This window comes from Danio rerio, chromosome 11 (genome assembly GCF_052040795.2).
Source record: "Danio rerio strain M-AB ecotype USA chromosome 11, GRCz13ab, whole genome shotgun sequence".
NCBI classification, from domain to species: Eukaryota; Metazoa; Chordata; class Actinopteri; order Cypriniformes; family Danionidae; genus Danio; species Danio rerio.
This window is the reverse complement of record NC_141031.1, coordinates 10,165,624-10,188,397: the sequence shown is the minus strand read 5'-3', so window position 1 is coordinate 10,188,397 and position 22,774 is coordinate 10,165,624. Positions and strand designations below refer to the sequence as shown.

Below are 22,774 nucleotides of genomic sequence, written 5' to 3'. Positions count from 1 at the left end.
ATTTACAAAAAAGTAGACTCCTATTTGTTATCTTTCTTTTTGATTCCTTTACCAAAACACTGTTTGTCTGTCTGTCTATCTATATATATATCTATATATCTATCCATCCATCCATCCATCCATCCATCCATCCATCCATCCATCCACCCACCCAACCAACCAACCAACCAACCAACTTTCCACTTTTACATCTATCCATCATCCATCCATCTAATTATGCATCAATCTATTTATCCATTCATCCTTACACCTTTACATCCATCTATTCATTTATCCATCCATCCATCGATCTTGTGACTTGCACAAAGCGCACATGGAAGCAAGCAGTGCACACACATTTTTCCAGGCCCACCTAGTTGAAAACATCAGAAGTTTTCAGAATGTCGTGAGCGCACCACAATTCAAGTAGAACTAACCAATCTGCTTTACACTTTGCATGGAATATACACATTTCAGTTATAACGCCAATTACCTCAGACAAACACAGCACATACAAACACTGCAGTGCTTTTTACTTTTCTCCATAAACTTGTATCAGAGCTGCAGCGGTTTGTCCGTTTGTCTTCCTCTCAGAAAACGGCTGATGGTTGGCTAATTACGAGAGATGCCAGGGGACAAAGAAAACTGAAAATGGTGAAGGAAACTACACACTTGTCACTTCAGATCAGAATGAAAACACATGCGAAAACGAATGCCGTATATGAGCAGTGAGGAGATTGTAAATAAAAAAGGATGTAAGCATGTCACTAAGAGTGGCTTTTAGGTTTCTTTACTTGTGGATCCCAGCCACTAGGTCCCCATCCAAAAGATTTTTTTTTTTTTTAGCATAGGGGTCATGTAATCATTCAACTTCACAATTTGTAATGTTGCAATATGTATTTGAATAATGATGGCTGGTGTCTTTACTTGGAAGCTCAGATTTGATTACCTTCATTGTTATGTTTACAGAGTTTGAGATAGACCGTATCATTATTATTGACACCTTACAGATGTGGATCTACCATAACCATTGCACACACTTTGTAACATTTTATTTATCATGTTTAAGAGTCTTTAACACTTGCATTCATTTTATCATGAAGAGATCAGATATTTTGTTTAAATGTTTATTTATTTATTTTTTTTTTGACTATTAAAACTATTTGCCTTAGTAATATTGGTAAAAAAAAAAATAAATAAAAAAATAAAAAAATCCTGATATACCTAAATGGATTGTTAAATTGTAGTCCCGAATGATTTGAAACATAATATTGTGATAATTGTTTTGCAATATCACCCTGCCCTGCTCTCCATCCATTCATCCATCCATCCTAGCTGAAATAAGTAGTAGTACAGCATTTTACCAGCAAGTGAGGATTGTTGATTATTTTAGCCGTTTGAGTGATTATTTTAAAAAAAAAAAAATCTTTTTTTTTTTTTTGTTTAATTTCTGAAGTCATTCATGACCTAAACACTTTTTTCAAAAAAGGTCACACAGCTGTATCTGTATAGTCATGTCCATTCCTGTTGCAGTGTCCCTTTCTAAAGCACACCACTGCAGATCCTGCACACCCAGCTTCACCTTTATAGTCATTTGGCCAGGGACTTGTTGCCATGCCAACAGAGTCAGAAAAAGGTTTAAGGCACTTATGGTAGGTTTAACGAGTGCTCATATCTTTGCTTTTGCAAATAGACAGCACATGGTAGAGAAAGCAGGGATTCGGGATTTTAGGCAAAACTTTCATATAACTTTTTCAAAGCTCTTTATTCATTTTTTTTTGTTTCTTACCTTTACTTCTGTCTGTCCATCCATCTACGCACATATCCATTCGTCTATGTGTCTGTCCATCCAACAAACTCTCCCGCTGTTGCTTTATATCTTTGTCTGACCATCCACTGGTCATCCATCTATTTGTCCATCATTCTGTCTGTCCATTTTTTTATTTATTGAAGTCTTTACTACAATGATGTGTAATATGTAAAAGTAAATTCTCTAAAATTGCCTAAATTGCTGTTAGATTTGTGAATGTGCATCTTTGTGGGTTTTTTTCTGTATTAAAATGGCCTTTTTGTCACGCTTGGCTTCACGAACAATTAATCATCCCATTCGCCACCCAAAATCAGCTCTTTGCTCCTCTATTTAGGCTTTTGGCTCTGCCACTATGAGCGGATTGTTTTGAAATTACATTAACCGAATTACAATTTTCGTAATTTGTTTTATCAGACACTTCCAATTTGAGTAGCCGTGCCATCATTTGCATGGCAATGGCGTCGGGCACTCACTTATAATGCTTAATATTGGCCTTAATATACTTCTTATTAAACTTTGAATTGCTCTGGGTATGTGCTGCAATTTATTCTGGTTTGAGACCTCTTTGTCTGGCCGACTCTGTGAGGGGGCTGAGCGGCGAGGAGGAGATTAGCATTTAATGGCAATTTCAGGCTCATTTTGAGTTGATATCTCTTGTCTTTGCTCTTGCTTATGATGGGATTGGATAAATCAGGCACTGAGGGAAGGCGTAATGGCTGTCTGAACACACAGATCTGGATGCAGAAACATACACCTTCTCATGATTATAAGGGATATTCTTGAGTGTCCATGTGCCGAGTTAAAGGTCTTTCAGGGTCTTTTATATGTCTAGACTGCTGTTCTTTCAGGGCAGTAGCATATGCCACGCACCTGTCACAAAGTATGAAGTTGACAAATGTCACTTGGATTACTTCTTTAGACTGCCTTTATAGTTGCAAAATAATACCAAAGAGAGATATAGTTCAGTTTCATTGATTCATTCTTTATGTAAGTCTCCCCCTTGACATATCCTAAAACATGTAAAGCAACATCTTAACAACCACCCATACTATCTATCTATCTATCTATCTATCTATCTATCTATCTATCTATCTATCTATCTATCTATCTATCTATCTATCTATCTATCTATCTATCTATCTATCTATCTATCTATCTATCTATCTATCTATCTATCTATCTATCTATCTATCTATCTATCTATCTACCCATCCACCCATCCATCCATCCATCCATCCATTTATTCTCTTCATCCATCCATCCATCCATCCATCCATCCATCCATCCATCCATCACCAAAAATAGTGTTTATATCTTATGGGAAAACATGGCAAATTTCTATTTGCAATACATGGGTGAACAATAATTTTTGCAGTTACCGTAGCTTTACACCTTATGTCGCCACAGAAATGCTGGCAGGAAGTGTACTTCAGCAGCAGCACATGAACATAGAGATTGAATAAGTTTGACATTGCCCTTCAGGTCCAATGGGAGCCAATCTACATTAAATTGCTTAAGATTTCTAAGCAGTTCAATTTGGCGAGAGGTCACGGAGCAGTAGAGACTCTGGTCCCCAGAGAGAGCCGTCCATAGCAGCTAATTGAGAATTTTGCTGAAAACAATCCTCCTGTGGTTTAGAGAAGGAGACTTGTTAGCCTGTGTACTCGAAGCGCAGTAGCTCAGAGTGGTAAAGCAAGTTTAGTGATGGGAAAATGCTGGAAAATGTGTCCATGCTACTGCCGACAATAAAATATATGTATACTTTATATACAATATTTTAGGATTTACAGATCTATTTAAAAGCCAACACACTGACAACATCTTTGCTTAAGCAAATCTCTAAACACATCTCCTCGTATAGCTTATTGTCATTTGCAAAAAAAATAACAGTGGGAACAATAAACTAATAATCTAATAATAATTAATAATAATAATAATCAACATGTTAAAAACGCATTAGCAACGTTTTAAAATATGTTAGCAACATGCTAATTCATACTATTTAGGTAGCCTATTGTATGAAAACATGGCTACATGCTAGAAATATGTCAGAAATATGGTTAAACCATGTTAATAACAACAGTTTAAATATGTTAACATAGGGTTAACAAATTAGCGGCAAATCATGCTAGAAAATGTTAGCATCTATGTTAGCATATATTTAATCTGAAATAATGTTAAACATGTTAGCAACATGATATATTAAAACATGATAAAGCATGTTAGCAAAACAACAAATCATGCTCACAATGTGCTAGTTTTGTGCTAAAACATGCTAGCAACGTGTTAAATATATGTTGACAATGTAATTCATGCTAGTAAGGAAATAAAACAGTAAACACATTAGTAGTTGTGGTGAAACAATAGCACACAAGAATTGTTACTCTTTGTTTTTGTAGTGTTGAACAAGTTAACAAAATGCTAGAAAGAAGGTAACAACAAGAATTACTGTAGAAACATGCTTGCAATGTTCAGATTCATGAGAGCTACATAAAAATGATAGATTGAGCTATGGTATTTGGTTGGTTGATAAGATATATTGTTGCTTAGATATATTGACAACATGCTAATCCATGCTGCTGTAAAACAATAGCATTGCTAATGGCATAACATGTTAGCTGTGTGTTTTGACTTGTTAGCTACTTTCTAATAGTTTAAGCTTTAAGACATGCTAGACAAAGTCAAAATATACTTAAAATATTAGCATTATGTTAAAACATGTTAGCTATGTGCTAAAACATGTTAGTATCATGCTGTTTCGTGTTTATAGACTTAAACTAGAGATGTTAAGGCATGTTAGCAACATTCAAAATATACTTTAAATATTAGCAATATGTTAAAATGTGCTAGCTCTCTGCTAAAACATGTTAGCATCATGATGTTTCTTGTTAACATACTAAATATGCTATTTAAATTGTAATTCATGTTGGTAACATGCTAGCAAAATGTTAGTCATGGCTGCAACACAATGTGTTATATATTTTCATTTCATTTTGGGTGAAATATGACCAAGACTTGTTTATTGTGAGTTTCACTCCAGTATTTTTTCTCTTCGTAGAATGCTGTCAGTGTCAGCATTGTTGTGATTACAGCTGTGTGAAGGTGCACAGTAGTTTGTAGTGTGATAATTGGTGTGTAATCCTGTAATAGTTGTCAGTGCAGTGTGTGTTAGCAGCAGGGATTTGGTCAGAGGTCTCTGCTAGCTCAGCTACTCTGTTTTAGACAAATGGAGAGCCATGCTGAGCCACGAACCCTGCAACCAAACCCAGATTCCTCCCACCAATCACTGTCCTGCATGGTCAGGCTGTACTAAAGCTCAGCCGTAGGGGGAAATCAGCCACACACACTCCCTCGACTCACCCATTTACTTTGTCTTCCACTGGCCTTTTCTGATTTTCAACACATTCACATTGAATACGCTGTTTTATACAGTTATTTATTTATTTTTTTAAAATCAGTTTCTTCTCTATTTTAACACACCCTCTGACAATTTCCTGGTTGTTCTGATTTCCCTTAGCCAAGGCCCAAAGCAATCAGTCATCATTACAATCAGTTGTAACTGTTGTAAAATAAACATCACAGCATATATTTTTGTTGTTTTCTAAGCTAAAGCTGTTTCTGAAATCACCCCAACACCCCTAAATAGTGCACTATTTAAGGGAGCAGCCATTTCTAGTACTGTCCAAAACTATAGTGGACGTTAAGAAGTGCACTCAGTCAATCCCACAGTGCAACAACAAGTCTACAACTCATGTCTAGGCCCACACGGAATCTGCGCGCGCAGATTACTGCAGATTTTTAGCCCATTATTAGTTCTGTTTATTATTTACTTAAGTAAATGTGTAAATCTGAATTTCAGTTTTTATTCAGTAATTTATTACTTTTGATTTAATATATTAAGGTTTTAGTTATGATACTCTGCTGGATACTCCCAAAGTAATTGCGCAGAAATACGCAGATTTTTACCAAAATTGTCCGCAGAAATAGCAAAAATCGTCCGCAGATTCCGTCTGGCCCTGCTCATGTCCACTCGACAGCTAGAACATACTCAAAATGGACTCTGAGTTCTTGCGCCAAATGAATTTCCACATCTAACCACAAGATGAAATTTACAGCAAAATCCTAATACTGTAAGTTTTTAAATAACATACTAAATATTATTTAAAGTAACGTTTGTATACATTATATAATTTAAAACACTTTCTTCATGACTAAGGGGCCTATCACACTGAGCGCGATTTTTGCGTTGAGAGTCACTTTTTTTGAAGGACTTACCAACAGCCGCTAGCATTTTGCTCGTTACCTATGCACCCTGCGCATCTTGTGTTTTAACCGCCTGCTGCGCCTCGCGTTTTTGCCATTGCATGCTGTGCCATCACAGTTGAAAAAAGTCAGCTCTGAGTGGAAGAGTGCGTTACGTCAGTCGCGTCTTTTTCATTCTCTAATCAAATTAAAGCAGAGGCGAAGTTTCCGTTGAGGTGACCGCAGTGTTTGTGTTGTCAAAAATACTACAGAGACTTTTGAAGATAGAGGAGAAGCTAGTGGTTACTAATTTGAGTTATTCAGTGCTGTATGACTCACGAATCTTGAATTTCACAATATTATTAAATGTAAAAATTTTATCAAAATGAACAGCAGCACTAGCGCACAATAGACAGCTAATTTAGTTGTTGCTTAGCGACATAAATAGCACACCGAACTTTTTTTTTTCTTGTCAGTAAAAAGTTATAGTGGTGCGCCTCATGTTTTTGCTTAAAGGCATGTTAGGTGTTATCACAGGGTCTGAGAAAGAAGTTTAAAGTCTAATCTGCCAATAATTATTGTTTTTATTTGTATATTCTATGACTTTATATGACTATAAAGGGTTACATGTCTAAGATGTATTTCTTTTGATATAATTTTAAATCCTAAAAACTCTTTTTTCTTAAGAATTTTGACATGTAGTTTCAGTACTGTGTATTGTGATCATAGACTATTATGTGTATACATGCAAAAACATCATTCATTCACACATGACGCCGATTTACTCCTCACTTAAAAAATATAGATAACTCTTATCAAGGTGTGCCCTTTATCTATCTATCTATCTATCTATCTATCTATCTATCTATCTATCTATCTATCTATCTATCTATCTATCTATCTATCTATCTATCTATCTATCTATCTATCTATCTATCTATCTATCTATCTATCTATTATCATCTTTATTTTTTAGGTAAATAATTGTCTATTTTTTTGCTGACCTGCTTCCTGAAAAGGAAAGCAAAAGAGGTTATTGAGTGTGCAGGTAAAATGCGGTAGCATGGCAATCAGCAGCTTACCTGTTCTTCTATGTGTTTTGTGTGTGCGCGCGCATGTGTGGAGTTATTGTTCTGTTCTGGTGGACTCCAGCACTGTGCCTGGCCTCAGCACGGGTCATTTGTTGAATGTGCTGCTGTAATTTGCAGCTTTGTGACTGAATGGGCCACACGTTGGACAAATACAATGTCCTGTTCTAATAATACAGATAGACAGGAAACATTAAGGCCCAATGTTTATAATTTTTTTAAGTTTTTTTTTTTTTTTTTTGTAATATTATACAACAAAATGTAACCTGTTTGAATTATAGGTTATTATATTCATTCATTCATTCATTCATTCATTCATTCATTCATTTTCGGCATAGTCCCCGTTATTACACTGTATTATATTTTATTATATTATATTATATTATATTATATTATATTATATTATATTATATTATATTATATTATATTATATTATATTATATTATATCATATTATATTATATTATATTATATTGTGGTATATTATATTATATTATAAATATGTTATATTATATTATATTATATTATATTATATTATGTTATATTATATTATATTATATTACATTATATTATGTTATGTTATATTATATTATATTATATTATATTATATTATATTATATTATATTATATTATATTTATTATATTATATTATATTATATTATATTATAATATATTATATTATATTATTCATTTTATAATTCATTTTCTTTTTGGCTTGGTCCCTTTAATAATCAGGGGTCGCCACAGCGGAATGAACCGCAAACTTTTTTGGCACATGTTTTATGCAATCAATGCCCTTCCAGCTGCAACCTCAGCAGCACTGCAATACTATAGCACCAAAATACTAGTGGTGCCTCTGTAGTTTGCAAACGGTATTATCATTAACTTTCTAAAATAGTTAATGTTGCATGTGGAAAAGTCACTAAAATGCTCACACATTTGTTCCAGCAAATAATCAAGACCACTTTATTTATTATTTTTTTTTAATAGTCAGCATTAGGGCTGCAAAACTATTTAGAATTTGTGCCTTTTTTTCAAATGCTTCAAATACACAGCTGAATCTGTTAATTTCTGTTACTGTGAATATGATTTAGCTACAACGACCACGACAATCTCTTAAAAAGAACAACTTATTAAAGTGAAATTTGGAATTGTGTTTGATTCTTACCTAATAAGACTGGGGGGAAAAAAAAAACAGATGAGAAAAAAAAATAGCTACAGGAAACACTAAGAAAAAATACTTTTTCACTTCATATTTTGTTAAAAAAAAAATCAGTTTTTTTTTTTTTTTTACGAATTTCGATTTCGATAATTTGCATCTTTATTTTAATATATTTTTTGTTGGTCAGTTATCTACAAAATGAACAAACAAAAAAAATGTAATTAAAAAAAATAATAATAATTTAGGTGAAGTGACGTGCCGCTATTTTTTCATGGCCCAAACACAATTATGATACTTCAGCTGGTATAGTCTCGTGGCCTAAATTTATGATATCATGACAACCCTAGACTGAATATAACATAATAATTTGCAGAAAAATCTACCAAAATATACAGTAGTATTAGCTTAATGAAATAGTAAAAGCAAATGATACACTCTAAAAAAAAAACATGGGGTTATTTTTTCTACCCAAATCTTGGGTTGAGGCATTTAGGTAATTTTTGGGGGTTATTTCCAGAGTCTTAGGTAGTTTTAACCCAGCTCTTTGGGTCAAATCAACTCACTGACTGGGATACCACATTTTATGTACTAATTTGTTTGAATGCAATGAAAACAGTGTAACATGAATGCAGATTCCTTGCGTTTTCAGATGATTAAAATGAGATTTATGGTCATAGCAGCCCTTAGTCAGACCTTTACTTTAATTTTGTAGGATTTTTAAAATCATTTAAGTAATAAAAGTTCCAACAGTATGCTACCATTTTATTAATTTATTCATTCATTCATGTTAACATTATTCTTAAATTTGCTAAATCAGCTTGATGGAGTGTTTGGCTGAATATGGGTTATAGTGCAAACTCCAAACATGCTTTATTGTTCTCTTAAAGGGGCGCTGAACAGTTGTGCTGATGGATTAGCTATTGTCCTAAAGGCCACACGAACAAAAGAGCTGTTATCAGTGCAGATAAGAAATCAAGCATGACCAAAAGAAACCAATACGATTTAGATTGCAGCACATCATGTTCAGCATGGCTCATTGAGATGGACTTTCTCAGCGGTGTTTTCCTGTTGCAGGTTTCTCCCCGCTCTACTTTCTCCCCCTCAACGATACAAACCCTAAGAAATTATGATCAATTGTTGAGCATCCTCCACACAATCTATAGCTCCGCATATGCCCAACGATTTCCTGCCAGATTTTTAATGTATCTATAGGACAGGTCAATTCCTCCGTGGGAAGAATTCTATATTTTCTCGTGATGAACTACTTAATCATTTGCTCCGGCCACTTGAGTGAGAAAATCTATATTCATTTTCCTTTTGTCTTTTATTGGCCTGCTCTTTTCAAGTCATCAAAAAGATGAGGTTAGAGGTGAGCAGATAAATGGCCAGCCTTCAGTTTGGCATACTTTGATACTAATTAAAGCTTTCTGGGCCTAATTTACTAGTTCATTAGCCTCCGCTGGTGTAGCGCTGTGTAGGAGGTTACCTGTATAAATTGCCAATGAGAGGCGAGACTGAAGGATCTTTATTGGAGGAGCCATTACTTTCTTTTTTTTATTGGTTTTTCCATCTGAACATTTGCTGACTGTTCATGTCATTCAAATGCTTCCTTAACCCTCCTGTCATGTTCACATCCCGCCCCTTAATTCAGTGTTACTGATCAAAATTGACCCTTCTGTTTTAACTGCTCTATTAAAACAAAAAAAAACATTTTGCACCACCACATTTTTATTTACCATTCTTTTGCTGTGAACAATGTCTCAACGTAGTGTTTAACTTGTATTTAAAGAATTACACATAAAATAACTGCAGTGAAAATACAAATAGGCACTGAAAAGGTAAAACAAAACAAACATTAGATGACATAAGTCAAAATACTTTGTTTCGTTTCTAATACACAGCTCGCTAAAATAACTATCAAAGGCTCTGACAAAATAAATTTAAATTTTAATCCATCTAAATTATTTATCTACCAGCAAAACACAAACAAAACGACATCCTTTCCTGTGTACTGAGAGCTCGAATTTTCATTCAGTCCTTCAGTTGGACTACATTAGTGTACTAATATACGGGATAGTGCCTGAGGGTATAGACGTTGAGTATGGACATAAAACTAGCACTATTCATACTTTGGTCAATTTTAAGCAAGATGATAACGGTCTAATCCAATAAAATAATTGATGCTAAGCTAAAAGTGCTCTCGCTAGATTGGCTGAAAGAAAGAAAGAAATATAGAAAGAAAGAAAGGAAGAAAGAAAGAAAGAAAGAGAAACACACACACACATAAACACTGTAGGTTCACATAACAAACACCTGTTTAGTCTGTGTAAAGATATGATGCAGTGTTTTATTTCATGTGCAAGCAAGTTGATTCATGTGGGAGGATCCAAGGCTCTCTCATGGCAATTAATAACCTATTAATTTATGCCTCGTGTACTCTAATAGATTTTAGTTTTAAAATAGGGTTTTGGAATGCTGTTTCACCCAGCGTTTCTGAACAACTCTCCATCTACACTACACCACTGAAAACGCACGTCACGTGACCACACACACACTCTAGCATGCACTGCAGCGATAAGTGCTGTGCACGTCAGACTGTTCATCAAGGATCTACCGCAGGATCTATTCTCACTATATTTGTTAAACATGATATTTAATTTGTCTTGTATTTAACAATATATTCTCTGAGTTTTTTTTTATCTATTACTTGTTCTTAGGTACTGTGTTTTGGCTGAGCGCAAAATAATGAATAAATTAAACCACGTAAACTGATTCTGCACATTTGACTAATTGCTTGCATTTATTTGCTATAATGTATAAACTTATTGTATGTTTTAGTTTTATGATTGCCATTAGTGATTATTAAAACTGATATTCAGCTAAAGAGAGCGTATGTTTTGGATTTTTCATTGAAAATGAAAGGAGACAGTAATGTTAAAAGCTCCGTTTTGTTATAAATATTCATACAATGATGATGGCGGTCATATGAATATGCAGCGACATGACACTTCAACATTTTCTGCTGTCAGTAAATTAAAATCAAAATGAAAAGATCCAGTTCCTTAAATCATGCTTTCATTTTATTGTTAAGATTATTGTTGATTTTTATTATTTTTATTGTTATCCAGTGTGATGTGAATAAGGTAATATAGTATACTGTTCCTTTAAAGATTTACTCGATGTGTCTTTCGGAGTTTGTTTTCCATATCAAGCTTGCGTCTGAACAAGGAGAAGATGATGACTGAACTGTTTGTAGACAACTAAACATTGAGGGAAAAACCCCAAACAGAGAGGTGAATGTCTGCAGCTCCGCCTTTCTTTTTAGATTTCTCCATTTTCCCTTATCCCACACTAACAAGGAGCAGCAGCGTTTTAGAATGAAAACGGCCTCTTCAGTGTTAAAAAAAGCTCAGTTTTCGGCGCTTAAGCTCCAGTGTAGTGTGGATGGATGGCGTAACGTTAGCAAAACGTATGCGTTTTCAAGCGAAAATGTATTAGTATAAACAGGGCCTTAGTGGCTAATCCGTATGAATTTGTACGATCTCATTCATACAATTTAGTACTATTTGCTTATCCCCTTAATTGTTTGGTTTATGGGTGGGGTTGGGTGCCACGCCTCCTTTTATAATTCATATATTTTCCGACGACTGAACTCGCCACTAAATTGACAAAACGTAAAATAGTTACGTTTCCTTGAGATCAGGCTGGAGTTTGTTGTCGTCATTGCTTAATTTATATTTGTTTCTGTTGGTAGAAACTTGTTCATCAGGAAAATTATGACGAAAATAAATGTCAGTGTATTTTTACTATTGTTGTCGTCATCATTAATTTTTATTTAGTTTTCGTCTAGTTTTTATCGATAGAAACTTGTTCATCACGAAAATTCTGAAGAAAGCAAATGTCAGTATATTTTATTATAGTTGTTGTCATCATTGCTTAGTTTTTATGTAGTTTTCGTTGGCAGAAACTTGTTCATCATGAAAATCCTGACGAAAACAAATGTCAGTATATTTTATTATAGTTGTCGTCATCATTGCTTAATTTGTATTTATTTTTTGTTGGTAGAAACTTGTTCATCAGGAAAATTATGACGAAAATAAATGTCAGTATATTTTATTATAGTTGTCGTCATCATTGCTTAGTTTTTATTTAGTTTTTGTCTAGTTTTCGTTAGTAGAAACTTGTTTGTCACAAAAATTATGGCAAAAATAAATGACAGTATATTTTTATTGTAGTTGTCGTCATCACTTAAATTTGAATTAGTTTTCATCTAACTTTCTTTTGTAGAAACTTGTTCGTCAAGTATGACAAATTTTCCATCTATCTATCTATCTATCTATCTATCTATCTATCTGTCTGTCTGTCTGTCTGTCTGTCTGTCTGTCTGTCTGTCTGTCTGTCTGTCTGTCTGTCTGTCTGTCTGTCTGTCTGTCTGTCTGTCTGTCTGTGTCTGTCTGTATGTCCATTCTATTCTATTCTATTCTATTCAATTCTATTCTATTACATTATATATCCAGTTGAAAAGCAGTTCCTCAAAATATGTATTGGTGATCCAAAGAAGAATAAAAGAAAGTCATCCAGGTTAGTGCTGCACAGTAAATATATGTTTCCAAATAGTAACAGTTTTTTTATTTATTTTTTTATTTTAGTGTTGGTCTTGAATTGTCATTTCTGCTTGTGTGTGATTGTGTGTGTCTGAGTTTGTGTGTGTGAGAGAGAGATTTGTGAGAGCTCAGAGAGGATAGGACAAGACTTAATGTCTTTTTCTATTAAATCTGTCTGATTCACTCTGCAACAAGTCTATGTACATGTGTCAGTAAGAACTCATTCCCGTCAGCTGCTGTTAATCCCCAAATAAATGCTGGATCGGCTCGAAAGCAGACATTCCCGGCCCACAATGCAACACTACTTACTGTAGTCATCAAAGCTTTTATCTTCCAGTGCTGGATTTACTGTTACTTTTTTATATAGAACATTTAACGATACTGATTTTTATAAGCACAGTCCACTTCAATTAAGTCCAGTATGTCTAAATAAATAAAAAGCGGTTTATCTGTGCAGTATCAGATCTGCAAAATGACAAATAAAATAGCTGAATGTCATGCCTTAAACAAGGTTGCCTGCGATGGTTTTGCATTTGATAATATAGTTTATAGTTATTGAATGAAATAATAAAATTTGCAAGGGAAATCAACCACTTAATAACTAGGTTAATGCAATACTAATGCAATACTGATGGATGGAATAATGGATGGATACAATACATACATACTTACATGCACAGTGCATTTAGGTGGATATGTTGAGAGATTATTTGTTGAATATTCTAAACAATTTTCAGTTTAATGTGTTCTGTAATCATTATATCAGTTATTTTGCTACTCTGTGTGTGTCTTTATTTTATTTTGGTCAGAATTTTACCGTTTGTTTATTTGTATTGTTTGTGCTATTCTTTCTCATTTTCGTCCATCGTAAAACTGTATCAGACTCAGCTTGCCTAAAGAAAGCTCCTGAAGTTGGCAAATGAGTGAATGAATGGTTATGTCTGGCCAACATAAAACCAACGACTCTCACATTGACCCAACGAAGAGAAAGATAAAAGATCATTCATGGAGACTGAGGTGCCCGTTTCAGCACAAGAAACCAATCTCTAGATCTTCGCATTGATCAGATGTTGAGCTGCTTGCGCTTTGAAAGTCACGGAAACTTCACTACAGGTGCCATTGATTCACACTTTGATTTGTCTTTGCTTTCCGTGGGCCAGTTTTACCTAGCCTTACAGCTTCTACAGAGAATCCAGACTTCAGACTTAGTTTGAAATTTGTCATTTTGTTTAAACTCGTAGAAGGAATCTTTGGCTTGAGAAATCTCTGGGTGCAGACATCTGTCAAATGTACACTGTATATTCATCCAGACAGGAGTAGATTTAGATTAAAAAGAGAATTCTGCTCAGTTTTACTTATTCACTTGTCTGCCTAGAAAAGAAAAGAAATAAAAGCACGCTAATAATATTTTTCACTCTAGTTGACTGGGAAAGTTCTGCTCTATTAAGCTGATGATGATTTTAAAGACTGCTTTGATAAAACAAGATTGAATTCAGAGAGAGAAAATAATGGTTTTACAAAACCCTGTCATCCAGATGTGACAAAAGCCTTCGAATGGTTTTGGAAGCCATTAATGTGTGACTGATATGTTTTATTTTTATAAGTTACTATATTATAAATATGGTCATTTACTCAGTAATTGTCTGAGGTAACTGACTTGTGTTGTTGTTATTTTAAGTTTATCAGAAAATCTAGGTTCTGTTGTATTTGTAGGTAATTTTATTTTATTCTATTCTATTTTATTTTATTTTATTTTAGGAAAGTAACAAAAAAATGCATTCAAATGCTTTCAATAACAGAAGCTTGTCCTAGGCTACTTTTTTGTTGTCAATTTAAATGTGTTCAGTAATCATTATATCAGTTATCTACAATATCTATTGAATGTTTTATTGCACACTTTTTCTATTTTTATTTTATTTCTAAATTTATTTCTATTTTTCAAGGGTGCATTCTCCTACAAAAAAAAAAAAATTAAATTAAAAATTTAAAAAATAAAATTAAATTAAATTCTGTATGAGTGCATCCAGGGGATTCTTAAAAGCAGGTGCCTTGGACCTAATAAAGATCATGTAGGTTTAAAAGGGGTCATTTATAAGTTTTTAGGAGCTGATTTTTGGTGTCCTTTTTTTTTTACTATTGCAATTTCCTTCAAAGCCACAGTTTGTTTTAGAAAATTGTAAACTACATACAAGAAGTAAAACAGATAGACTCCTAGCACCATGGCACAACATAATTTTAATCATCAGAAGCTTGCTTATTTGTTTGTTTTTATTATTTTTTATATTTATATTTATATAACACAAATCCTATTCATCCAGCATTTATTTATTTATTTATTTATTTATTTATTTATTTATTTATTTATTTATTTATTTATTTATTTATTTATTTATTTATTTATTTATTTATATAGTTTATTTATTTATTTATAGTTTATTTATTTATTTATGTATTTATTTATACAGTTTGTTTATTTATTTATTTATGTATGTATTTATGTATTTATTTATTTATACAGTTTATTTATTTATACAGTTTATTTTTTATGCAGTGTTAGATGACTTTAAACAATTCCATGCACTGGAAAATATGTAGTTGCTTAAGTTTAGTGCCAGAAACAGGCAAAGTATAAAAGCAAGTACATGGTCATCTTTAAAGTCATGATCTATGTAATGTGAAGTGGGACACTGACAACAGATGTGCAGATCCAAATGCCACTTTATTATAAAGTTCAGGCAAGCAACAGTTACAATCAGGAGCAAACAGATGTACAGTATCCAGTATTAAACAGGCAAACGGTCAGTACAGGCGGCAAGGTATTAACACAAGATCAAACAAGGGAGGACAAGACCAGGAAACACGTCGTAGTGTTCACAAAGACAGACAAACAAGATTCAGCCTGTGTTTATGTGCTGTATATCAGTCCAACTAATCAGTCTTTGAGCAGCTTCAGCTGTGTGAGAATAATCAAACGGGATCAGGAGCTGGTGTGCGTGTGTGGTGCATGACTGGAACTTCTTAAAATGGCAGATTTGTAGTTTGTTATCTGTGTGTATACCTGCGATCTGCACAGGCTGAATTGCTGTTGACTGTGACAACATAATCATATATTTTGGATTTTTGCTCTAACAACAGCCTTATTTTGATAACATTAAAGGGATTGTTCATCTAAAACTGAAACTTCGTCATTATTCACTTGTCACAAACCTTTTTTACGAACCTTAAGTTATTTTGTAAAATGTTGTAAAATATGACTTCTGTAGTATGTTTTTTTTTTTTTTTTTTTTTTCCAAAATCAATGCTTACTGATTTCTTACATTTTTCAAAATAACTTATTTTGCTTACAACCATATAAGGAAACTTAGGTTTGGAACCACCAATTTTAAGGTGAATTATCCCTTTAAGAAAGATGATGTTTTTATTGCTGCATATTTAGAGAGAGAGAGAGAGCGAGAGAGAGAGAGATAGAGATGTATTTGAAAAGATTAAAATAAACACATTTTATTTTTATTTTTTTCTCCCGAGTTTATCCTGCTCTTCCGTGTGTTAGCCATGCACACAACATAAAGCTGGGAAATGAATTATTGATTAAAAACAAAATTTGTAATTTGCTGGTCGGTATCAAAGGCGTCCCTGGGCGCACGCAGCCTGCCGAATGTGTTGATTCGCCATGGAGAGAGACTCTGTAATTCTGCTGACAGACATGCTGCGGTTGATGAGGGGCCGGGCTTAAAGGATGTTGATGGCGCAAAAAAAAAGAATGCTCTTCACTCCTTTCATCCCCGCTGCTCGCTAATGCAGCACTTTAAAATTGAAATGACGGGGAAATATAATACAGTGGCAAATTAGCCCGTTTGCTGTCCCGCTCGCACTAGAACCCCTTTGAACAAGCCTCACAAAAACACACACGTTCGACATCCTCTAAAACCACATCCCTCAGGCATCAAACACTTTCTAAAGGCCCGTGTTTTCATCTCTCTCTCTTTTTAATGTGGACACAGGCCGAGCCCACCATAGTGCCAGCTTAGCATTAATCAGCAGTGCCAGGCTCTTTTAGCCGCACTGTCCGTCTCGCTCGTGTTCTGTCTGCTCTCTGACCCTATTAACACATAGACCACATCACTGTTCGCTAGAAAGATGTCAACTGCCATGTGTACTGCGGTAATGAGATCAGGGGCGAGTTTGCCTCCAACTACTGACAGTTTAAACTTTGCTGCTGGTTTGTGTGTAAAGTCCGACTGCACTTCTTGCTTGTCGTTCTGTGCATAGACATTAACGGAAAATGATTTCAAAAAGAAATGGCCATATTGGGGCATTTGAATTATAATAATAATATTTTTTTTTTGCTTGTGTATCGTGACATCAAAGGGTGCGGAGAGACTTTATAGCTCTGCAGACAGATTTTAAACAAATTGAGATTTGTTTATTAATTATGTTTTTAATTATAAAATATCTGGTGTTGTATTTGTTTGATAGATAATGTGATTTTTTATATATAAAATAATAATAATATTATTATTATTATTATTATTATTATTATTATTATTACTACTACTGTTATTATATGCTACAACTACTACTACTAATAATTATAATAACAATAATAATAATTACTATTATAATTATTATTATTATTATTACTAATTATTATTATTATTATTATTATTATTATTATTATTATTATTATTATTATTGGTGGTATTATTATTCTCGCAGCAGATGCTCTGTTTTCTTGTTAGTGAAACGCTCAGTTTTTACACTTACAAAGTCGTCATGTAAATAGCAAATGTGCTTATGGCGCGTCGCAACTGGCTGTTAAAGGGAATGGGAGATGAGACTCTGATTGGTTTATTCTCAAAACACACCTATAACTCATTAAGAAAATGAGCTCAACCCTTGTAGACCATGAGCCATGGTGCAAAGCTGATTTTTCCGTCCTTATATTAGCATGGATCGTCAAAACAGAGCCCAAAGACAGCAGAAGTCATAAATTATTTAAACCTGACATGTTCTTCCAAAATATTTTAAATGTTTACCAAAATAAAATGTGTTTAAAAGGGGGAAAAAGTTTTGTATTTAACCCAGACATTTTAAAATAATATATTTTATTATATGATTTTTTTATCCAAGGTTATCATACCGTCAGAATCTTATACCGGCCCATGCCTACTTCTCGTTAACTTCAGCTGTATTTTACGTGCGGAAGGGTTAAAAAGCACCTATTGATTTATATTTATTTTGCGAGAAAATTATTTTGTATTTAAATCTTGTTGTTACCTGGAGCAAAAAAAAAAAAAAAAAAAAAAAAATATATATATATATATATATATATATATATATATATATATATATATATATATATATATAATTTCTTTTTCTCATAGGCTGATAATATATATATATATATATATATATATATATATATATATATATATATATATATATATATATATATATATATATATATATATATTTTTTTTTTTTTTTTTTTTTAATTCAGTCACCAAAAGGTATATTGAACTAATATAAATCTAAAAAATAAGACTCATTACTTATTGTTTATTTTTTGCTGGTACTAATACTTACAATCAAGTCTTAACATCGTGGCTCACTCTGTCTAAATCATTTGAATCAGTGAGTCATTAAGTTGAGACTTGCTCAAATTGGATCAAGTAAAAAAATAGTGAATTTTTAACTGAAGACTTGCTCAGTCAAGATCATTTGAATCAATGAGAAAACACTTAGTTACTGTGCATGAGGATCGTAATTTAATGTTCTATAATGATTAGAATTGAATCAGTTCAGAATCACCTAATAAACAATTTTATTGCTACATATTGTAGATGTTCTTATAGACAAAGACTGATGAAATATTCAAATTAAAATTCATGTCAATTGTAGTTTGTGCATGTTAAAAGTGAATGTGATGCTAAATTATAAGTGTTACTGTTTTTCTGTCTAAAAATAGATTTGTTTTGTGAATGTGCGTCTTTGTTAAAAGAGGATTTATATGCATAAAGCTGTGTTTAAGAGTGGTTAAATGTATATGAACAATAGGGATTTGCATGGATAAAATTTGGATTATAGAACATGGAATATGGAATATGACTATAATTTATGAGGAATTTATGTAGGATTACCTCTTTGCAATGTATATGGAAGTGTAAGTAATGTCTGCAAGAAAATGCTAGATCAATAGGCTTGAAATTGAAGAGGAAAATCAGAGACTTGTGTTTTAAATGGAAGTAAATAGAGGAGAAGATTTAGAAATGCTGAATAGTTTCATGTAAAATCAGCTGTTGACTTAGTACATTTACTAGTCATTATCCACAATGTATTTATATGGAGAAAGACAGTCTATTCAGTTTACTGCCAAATGCAGCTTCTTTATTTTTAATGCCAAACTATTATAGAAAAAATCACCAGGACTCAAAGATAGACCCTTTTCACAAGACTGTTATGATGCGTTTGACGGCAATCTGCATCTCAAATCCTTGAAAGTTTTTATATTTGGTTGAAAATGTATGTACATTTCTAAAGCTAGAATTTGTATCATATCATATTTGACACCTTACTTTTGTGGCAACCACAACACAATGCAATATTGTCCTTGGAGGATTTGCCTCATATCTCACATTCAGTATCGCCGGTTCAAGGCTTGTTTTATTATTATTATTATTATTTGACAGGGAAACAGCTGTTCTCAAATAAAACACACAATCACAAGTACAAATACACTCACCGGCCACTTCATTAGGTACACTTTACTAGTACTGGGTTGGACCCCCTTTTGCCTTCAAAACTGCTTTAATCCTTCATGGTATAGATTCAACAAGGAAATATTATTGAGAGATTTTGGTCGGCTGCACATCCATGATGCGAATCTATTGTTCCACAACACCCCAAAGGTGCTCTATTGGGTTTAGATCTGGTGTCTGTGGAGGCCATATGGGTACAGTGAACTCATTATCATGTTCAGTAAACCAATCTGAGATTATTCTCGCTTTATGACATGGCACGTTATCCTGCTAGAAGTAGCCATAAGAAGATGGATTCACTGGTCATAAAGGGATGGACATGGTCAGCAACAATACTCAGGTAGACTGTGGCACAAGATGCACAATTAGTGCTAATGGGCCCAAAGTGTGCCAAGAAAATAACCCCAAAACCATTACAATACCACCGTCAGCCTGAACCGTTGGTACAAGAAAGGATGGATCCATGATTTCATGTTGTTGATGCAAAACTCTGACCCGATCCGAATGTGGCAGCAGAAATCGAGACTCATCAGACCAGGCAAAGTTTTTTCAATCTTCTTTTGACCAGTTTGTGCGAATTGTAGCCCATCGGTCTCAAGGTTGGATGTGTTGTGTATTCAGATTTGCTTTTCTTCATACCTCGATTGTAACAGTTGGTTACCGTTGCCTTTCTATCAGCTCAAACCAGTCTAGCCATTCTCCTCTGACATCAACAAGGCATTTGCACTCACAGAACTGCCACTCAATGGATATTTTATCTTCATCAGACCATTCACTGTAAACCCTAAAGATGGTTGTGCATGAAAATCCCAGTTGATCAGCAGTGTCTGAAATACTCAGACCAGCCCATCTGGCACCAACATCCATGCCACGTTCAAAGTCCCTTAAATTCCCTTTCTGCCCCATTCTATGCTCAGTTTGAACTGCAGCAGATCGTCTTGACCTTGTCTACATGCCTAAATGCATTTAGTGCTGCCATGTGGTTGGCTGATTAGGAAATTGCATTAACAAGCAGTTGAACAGGTGTACCTAATAAAGTGGCCGGTTAGTGTGCATACAGTTTGCAAATGCATATACATATTTAAATTGTTATTAAAAAATTATAATTATTATCCGCAGAAAAAAGGGCACTTTCTCTCCCTCAAAAAATATCAATGGTTTGTAATAATGTTCTCTTTAATATTTCTTTCTCTCGCACTCTCTTTCTCTGAACATGAAAATCAGTGCCGGCTGAAATGCAGCATAGACTCTATGGAATCAGGAATCATTTGCCCCCCGCTAGAAAGAAAGCGGCAAATAGCTGAAGTAGGAAACTAGAGGAGGCGAGAAAGAAAGAAACCAGGAAAGCAAAAAACTCGAAAATGACCATCTCCGATGCACCGGCGGACTCCCGCTGTTCAAATCCAGACAGCAAAAAGAAAGCAATTAATTCCACTGTACCGCATACTAGCCGTAGCTGTCGGTGTGCCATCTGTAAGATGAAAGTCTGCATTCTGCACATTATCATCCATTAACAACCGAAGCAGGAAAACTCCAATCTGATTTAGTAATATAGCTCTGTTGAGATCTTGGAGCGTGTAGTCATAAATGATTCTGTAATATTTATTGACTTTAGGGTGGTTCGGTTACACTGACATTTCACTGTAAGAGAAGCTTATTTGTTTTTGAGTGGAAAACTTGGTCTCGGTGACAGCAGCTCGGTATAAAATTTGAATATGACAGGGTTAGTGTTCTCTCCGTGTGCGCTCGCGGAATGAATAATAGCTTCAATGTCGCTCAGCTCTTCGGCGGAAGAGGCCTTAAAGCTTTCTTTATTCTCCCACAATCCTCTGGAGCGAGTGTCAAGGGTACATCTGAATACCCTTAATCAAATTGTGCCACCTTTCTCCCCTTTCCGCTCTCCCTGTTGACTCTAGGTCACTCGCTGGACCTGTGATGATATGAATTAATTCTGTATGATTATATTTTATTACTTTATGCCCTCTTTTTTTCTATTCGTCTTTATATGCATAAGTCACCCGGAGGCTAGTTCTCATGGAGTCACCTCTCTTGTCTGAAAGACATATAGTCCAGTGGATGAAACTTATGCTTTTACTTTCAGTGGATTCTTGTCTGCATTTGGCCTTAAAGGAGTAGTTGCATCTTGAATTTCTACTGCAAGGTGTAATTGCGAGAATTAGAAGCACACAATGAAATTTTTTGAAATGAAAGTTTTAATATTGATACTACACATTTGTTTGTTGTATCTTATTATTATTTTAAAAATTTTACAATTTTATTTATTTTTATTTTTTTATTGTATTTAATTTTTATCTTTAAATGATTCATGAATAATCAGACGCTGTTATGTTAGTGAAATATGATTGTTGTTTTATTAAATATTTATTGACATACTGTGACAATTTCCTTGCTCTGTTAAACATCATTTGGGAAATATTAAAAAAAGAATATTATATAAATATATATATTTGGGCGAAGCAGTGATGCAGTAGGTAGTGCTTTCACCTCACAGCAAGAAGGTCGCTGGTTTGAACCTTAGCTCAGTTGGCATTTCTATGAGAAGTTTGCATGTTCTCCCTGCGTTCGCCTGGGTTTCCTCCGGGTGCTCCGGTTTCCCCCACAGTCCAAAGACATGCTGCAGGTGAATTGAGAAGGCTAAATTGTCCGTAGTGCATGAGGATGAAATCCCAGATGACAGGATGGCCGGAATGTGTAAAAAAAGTCGTTATCATATGGACAAGTCTAAATGGAAGACTTGTTCCAAAGAGCCGACCCCGCAACCATACGAGACTAAGGCCGAAGAGAAGAAGATATAAATATATATATACATACACACACACACACATATATATATATATATATATATATATATATATATATATATATATATATATATATATATATATATAATTTTAAACAGTTTTGTTTATATAATTTAGTTTAACAATTATATATATATATATATATATATATATATATATATATATATATATATTTTTTTTTTTTTTTTTTTTTTTTTTGTCGTAGAACATTATGTTAAATATACACTACTTGACAAAAGTCTTGTTGTCAATCCCAGTTGAAATAGAAACAGATAATATCTTGACTTCTAGTGGCAGAAGTTAGATTTTT

At 33.8% G+C, this 22,774-nt stretch overlaps 1 protein-coding gene across 31 annotated transcripts in view; it reads left to right on the top strand.

Moving 5' to 3' along the window:
- nlgn1 (neuroligin 1) overlaps positions 1-22,774 on the top strand; it is a 786,090-nt gene that overhangs the window by 465,396 nt on the left and 297,920 nt on the right.